Raw genomic sequence first — 6,867 nt, forward strand, 5'->3', positions numbered from 1 at the left:
TGCGGTTAAAGTGTATTCGAAACATTAAAAGTTGAGGCCAGTATTTGAAGCTTCACCATCACTGGATTTAGTTGCTCGTACCGTTGGCAGCTAGGCGACCACCACCTCCTTATTGCTGCTTAGGTGTTTAGTTTGGTTTATCTTCCTTAATAAGCTATTGTTTTAACTTATTTGAGAAGTAGTTGTTTTAACTTTTAAATTTCCTTTCAAAAAAAAAATAAAAGATAAAAAATAAATAAATAAAAAAAATAAAAAAGGGTTTTTTCTACGAGGTACCCCCAAATTATTGTGTTCTTTATGTTGTGCCTTTCTGAATCCAAATGTCTACACGGTGCCTACAAGTTTAATTAACTTTATCACTTTTTTTTTTTTTTTGAAAGAAGTCCCAAAGAACACTAAATTTCATTAATATAAGCCATACGGCATCTACAATTGACAATGAACGATAATGAAAACAAATTTAACAAAATCAAACAAGAATTAATCGAGAAAGGGCTAAGAATCCAAATACATAAATATAACAATTCGACATATTCTCGATTCGTTGTCTCATACAACTTTTTGAGTGGATTCGTCGTCGCTTCACAATTTTGTAAGAAAGTTAATTCTTGTGCTGATTCCGTAACCCGAATCCGAGCCCTAATCAATAGTAGCCCCGCACAACCGGAGACCAAATTAAGCACAAATAAAACCTTGTCTTTCGAAGGAGTACGAAAAACCTTGTCTTTCGAAGGAGATCGAAAAAACCTTGTCTTTCGAAGGAGATAAACCCTTTCTTTCGAGGGAGACATTATTGTAACCTAAAACAAAAGGCTTAAAAGAAAATAAAGATTGGGGCTTTCCACCGGTGAAATTCGATGGAAGTCCCTTGAAAATTGACAATGGAGACTAGGTTTAGGAGAGAGAAGAGAGAAAAGGAGGCTAGGGTTTCCCCCCTTTGTAGTTTTAATTGTGTTGCTAATCTTTAACTTTATCACTTTTAATCGTTTATTAAGTTAATATTAAATACTTTTAATTGATATTAACTATGGTTAGCAATATATTATTTCCCTATATTTTTTAAAAAAGAGGTTAGTATTATAAATTTATAAGATAATGTGGTTATATTTCAACCAAACTCACGATCTTCTACCATTGTCAGCTTCTTTCTTCTTCTCCTCCATAATAAACATTGATAAAATGAACTCTTTTTCTGACAATTTTCTCAATCTTCACATCACTAATTAATCCGAATTTTACAACAACGAATTAGCAAACAACCTCGACCAATTTCCCAGAATGCTAACCCACAACCTTCCCCGTTAAAACCCAGAAATCTCTCCCCCATAAACCCCTCTAATTCAGCCCCAATATTCACCGTATCGTCATTCTCTGATGTCAAATTATTGGAGATATTTTATTTTAGGGAATTAATGTTTTTGTATATATAGTCTTTTCAGTTTAATCTTTTTGTATATGTAGTCTTTTAAGAGTCTTTCAAGTTCCCTAGTTGTTTGGTTTTCCTAATTTAATAGGAACCTAGAGTTTAGTTTGTATATAAACTCTTTTCTACACAGTTGAAGGATATACTACTTTTATCCCAATTTCTACATGGTATCACAGCCATAATTTTTTAAGATCCAATTTTTTTTTCTCTTTTCTCTTTCATACATCCTCTGCTTTTCCATTTAATTGGAAAACTCCTCCAAGGTGCTTATTTCGCCTCTTTTGTTTCGCCGACCAATTTCTTTACCATGACAGGAGGAGAAAATAATGTCAAGACTCCACAACTAATCCATGACCCATCATCAATTTATTTCCTTCACCCCTTTGAAGGTTCAGCAACTAAACTCCGTACACGAGCAGAGAATGCTAAGACTCATGATTTTCTTTTGGGTCTTGATGATACTCAGTACGGGGCTATTCGGACCCAAATCTTAGGTATGGATCCATTCCCTACTATCAACAAAGCCTTTTCTTTGGTATCTCAAGAGGAGAGACATCAAAATATTGTTAGAGGTCGAGATGATAAGACTGAAGTACTGAGCTTTGCAACACAATCTTCAAATTCTCCTGCACCCACCACCCCTCGTTTTGCGCCAAATCCTAACCAGCCCCTATCCTGTACCCATTGCAATAAACTTGGTCATGACTATGACCACTGCTATCAGCGTCTTGGCTATCCTAATGGGGGTCGGGGTCGTGGTAAAGGTCGTCCAAGCCGTGGTCGAGGAGGTGGTACTCAGGGCCGCGGGCAGTCCACTCCTACACCTACAGCAGCTGCAACACAGGCTGCCCGAACAAGTGATGGCTTAGCACAGCTACAACAAGCATCCTCTTCTATTCCAGGTTTAACCACTGAGCAAGTGCAGCGCCTTATGAGTCTTCTTGACTCTTCTCCGTCATCCGAAAAGTTGTATGGTAAGCATGTGTTTGAGACAAGCGTCTGGTTGCTTGATAGTGGTGCCTCACATCATATGACAGGCACACTTGAGCATTTGTTTGATTGCACTGACCTTTCTCCCAGACCTGTGAGTCTTCCTGATGGTGTACAAACCTCTGCTACAAAGCAGGGCAGTGTTCGGTTGAGTTCTGAATTAACTCTTCACAATGTGTTATATGTTCCAAACTTAAAATGCAATCTGATTTCCATTGGTCAGTTGATTTTGGATTCAAATACTATTGTCATGTTTACTGACAAATTATGTATTATACAGGACCGCATGTCGAGGATCCCGATTGGACTGGGTGAGTTTCGGAATGGAGTGTACTTTTTCAAGCCGGTGGCTAAGCAAGTCTTCTCTCATGCTACAACTGCAGACACGACTCTTTTGTTGCATCAGCGTCTTGGACATCCTTCAAGTCAGCATTTGTCTTTTATTTCTAGTGCTAGTAAGAATAGCAAAATAAAGAAATTGTTAGATCGTTGTGATGTTTGTCCCCGAGCTAAACAAACTCGTACTGTTTTCCCAATTAGTGAGAATAAAGCAGAAAATTTGTTTGATTTGATACACTGTGATTTATGGGGTCCCTATACAAAAACCTCTTTTACTGGTGCTCATTATTTTCTTACGATTGTTGATAATTGCTCGCGTAGTGTATGGATGTATTTGTTGAAAGACAAAAGTGAAGTGCAGGGTTGTCTTAGAAATTTTTTTGCTGTAGTTAAGAAGCAATTTGGCAGGGATGTGAAGGTTGTTCGTTCTGACAACGGCACTGAGTTCACCACTACACCACTACAAAATTTTTTTCATAATATTGGAGTCCTATTTCAATCTTCTTGTGTTGCCACGCCACAACAAAATGGTCGTGTTGAGCGAAAACACAGGAATATTTTGGAGGTGGCTCGTGCCCTTAGATTTCAAGCTTCTCTTCCGATAAGATTTTGGGGTGAATGTGTCCAAGCAGCAGTTTATCTTCTCAATCGTACTCCTACTAAAATCCTTGATGGTAAGACACCTTATGAGGTATTATTTGGTTCTGCCCCACAATATGCTCTATTGAAGGTGTTTGGATGCTTGTGCTATGCTCACAATAAACCGAGACGAAAAGACAAATTCGCCTCTCGTAGTCGGAAGTGTATATTCCTAGGATACCCATTTGGTCAGAAGGGATGGAAAGTCTACGATCTTGAAACTCAGGAATTATTTGTTTCACGTGATGTTCGGTTCTTAGAAGATGTGTTTCCATTTTCTCATAATTCTGGAGAAACTAGTGCTCCACTATTAGCTCATGATGGTGCTGCATTCTTTGACTTAGATTTCCTTTCCCCAAATCATAGGGAGAGGCAAAATAGTGCCAGCAATTCACAAGACAGGGGGAGTGATGCTACTGAGCACCTTGCACCTGATCATGTGCAACCTCTTGATCCTTCACGTCTGCAATCTTCTTCGGCAGCAACCGAGTCCTTCTTGCAAGGTTCGACATCCATGGACGTGTCTCATGACAGACCTACTACTTCTACAGATGAAGCTCCTTTTCTTGAGCGTGATGATCAATCACACCGACCTCCTGCTCATCTTATTGACTATATTTGTCACTCGGCTCGTACATCCCATTCTACTTCATCAACACCCATGTCTTCGGTCTCCTCAGGTATGCGTTTTCCTATAGCTAATTATGTTCAGTATAATAATTTTTCTGATAACCATCGGGAATTTGTTGCTGTTGTTGCTGCTAATACTGAACCCAAGTCTTATAAAGCGGTTGTTTGTCAATCAAGATGGCGTAAGGCTATGCAGATTGAAATTGATGCTTTAGAAAGAAACTCCACATGGGAGATTACAGATTTTCCTCCGGGGAAGAAACCTATTGGCTGTAAATGGGTATACAAGACTAAGTATTGGTTAGATGGTACTATTGAGAGAGATAAGGCCCGGCTGGTAGTATTTGGGAATCATCAGAAGGAGGGTGAAGATTTCAATGATACTTTTGCCCCCGTGGCAAAGATGGTTAGTGTCAGAACGTTTTTAGCTGTGGCAGTAGCTAAAAATTGGGAGGTTCACCAACTTGATGTAAACAATGCGTTCTTGCACGGAGATCTTCACGAGGAGGTCTACATGAAGCTTCCCCCTGGTTTTTCTCCTTCATCTCCTACTAAGGTGTGTCTTTTGCGGAAATCTCTTTATGGCCTTCGTCAGTCACCAAGAAATTGGTTTGCCAAGCTTTCTTCAGCTCTACGAAAGTATGGGTTTCATCAGTCCCATGCTGATCATACACTCTTTACTTTCAGGAAGGCTGGTGACATTCTTTCTGTTTTGGTATATGTTGACGATATTTTAGTGGCCGGTAATAATCCTACATTATGTGCATCATTTAAGAAATATTTGGATACATGTTTCCAACTTAAAGATTTGGGACCTCTGAAATATTTTCTTGGCATCGAATGTGCACGTTCTGATGAAGGAATGTTTCTTTGCCAGCGTAAGTATACCCTTGACATTTTACAGGAGGCAGGTTTGTTGGCCTCAAAGCCAGTTGATACACCTTTGCCTCAAAATCATAAGCTCGCTTCCGCCATAGGCCCTCTATATGCTGATCCTGCACAATATCGACGTATAGTGGGTCGTTTAATCTATCTCACTATTACACGCCCAGACATATCTTATCCTGTTCATATATTGTCCCAGTTTATGCAGGCTCCTCTTCAAGAGCACTTTGATGCAGCTATGCGTGTGCTGCGATATATTAAGTCTCATCCTGGACAAGGTATACTTCTTCGCTCTGATAGTGATCTGCAACTTTATGCGTACTGCGACTCTGATTGGGCAAGCTGCCCTCTAACTCGACGCTCGATATCTGGTTATTTTATTATGCTTGGGTCGTCTCCCATTTCGTGGAAAACGAAGAAGCAACACACTGTATCTCGCTCTTCGGCAGAAGCCGAATATCGATCAATGGCATTTACTTGTGCGGAGATTAAGTGGTTACGGAGTTTTCTTGCAGCGCTTGGGGTTTATCATCATCATCCTGTTCGTTTATTCTGTGATAATCAGGCCGCCCTTCATATTGCTGCAAATCCAGTCTTTCACGAACGTACCAAACACATCGAGATTGATTGTCATTTTGTTCGTGAGCTCCTAATGGTTGGTGTTATTTCTTGTGCTCATGTCTGTACCACCTTACAGCCAGCAGATATCTTCACTAAGGCATTAGGCGCCTCACAATTCTATTTCTTACTGTCCAAGTTAGGTGTTCGTGATCCTCACGCTCCTACTTGAGGGGGAGTATTGGAGATATTTTATTTTAGGGAATTAATGTTTTTGTATATATAGTCTTTTCAGTTTAATCTTTTTGTATATGTAGTCTTTTAAGAGTCTTTCAAGTTCCCTAGTTGTTTGGTTTTCCTAATTTAATAGGAACCTAGAGTTTAGTTTGTATATAAACTCTTTTCTACACAGTTGAAGGATATACTACTTTTATCCCAATTCTCTCCCCCATAAACCCCTCTAATTCAGCCCCAATATTCACCGTATCGTCATTCTCTGATGTCAAATCGACTCAAATGTTATTGCAAGATACCAAAACATACGAAATTGAAGGTGTCTTCTACAAATTGCAATTTCAAGAAGGGGATGAATAGCAATTCATCATTATTTTGCATTTTTGCTGGTTATTTTGTTGTGGAAGTAAATTAAGGATGAATTAGCTGTGATTGTAGTAAGTTAAGGATGATTAGCTTTGTTTGTTTTGTAGGTGGATTTGTGTGAACATCATCAATGGAAAAATTCAAATTTGTGCTAGTTCTTTCTATGTCATTTTGGTTTTCTTTGCTTTGTGCATATTTCAATTGTTGAAAAATGGGCCAAATGATTTGGTCAATATATTTGATATCAGTCTCATATCAATTATTCATTTGTTATCAGTGATTCATGACATTTGCAAAATGATGCTCTATTCTTAAATGAACATTTGCAATTTCAGACTCAAGATATATGGTGTATTTGGTTCAACGATCTGCAATATCAAATTCCATATTAATGCTTGTATTTGGTGTAATATTTGCGAGAGATGGAATGTGAGGGGTTTGATCAGAATGAGGTTTTAATTTTCTATTTTATGTCCCTTAAATTTAAGTAGTATTTAACTAAGGTGGGTGGTTAACTTAACCACAAGTTAATTACCGTTAACAAACAGCTTATGAAGGGCATATATAAAACAATACATAAAACTTGTGGGCACCGTGTAGACTTTTAGATTTAAAAGGGCATAACATAGAAAACGCAATAATTTGAGGGTACCTTGTAGAAAAACCCAATAAAAAAAATAGTTGTTTTAAATTCTATAAGAAACGATTCATTTTACTTTAGCTTCTCTAAGAAGCTTTGTTGCCTTTTAGCGAATCTGACTGTAACACCCGAATAGACACCTCTAAACGGTTAAGGTTAA

This window comes from Chenopodium album, chromosome 17, assembly GCF_948465745.1.
Source record: "Chenopodium album chromosome 17, dcCheAlbu1.1, whole genome shotgun sequence".
Lineage (NCBI taxonomy): Eukaryota > Viridiplantae > Streptophyta > Magnoliopsida > Caryophyllales > Amaranthaceae > Chenopodium > Chenopodium album.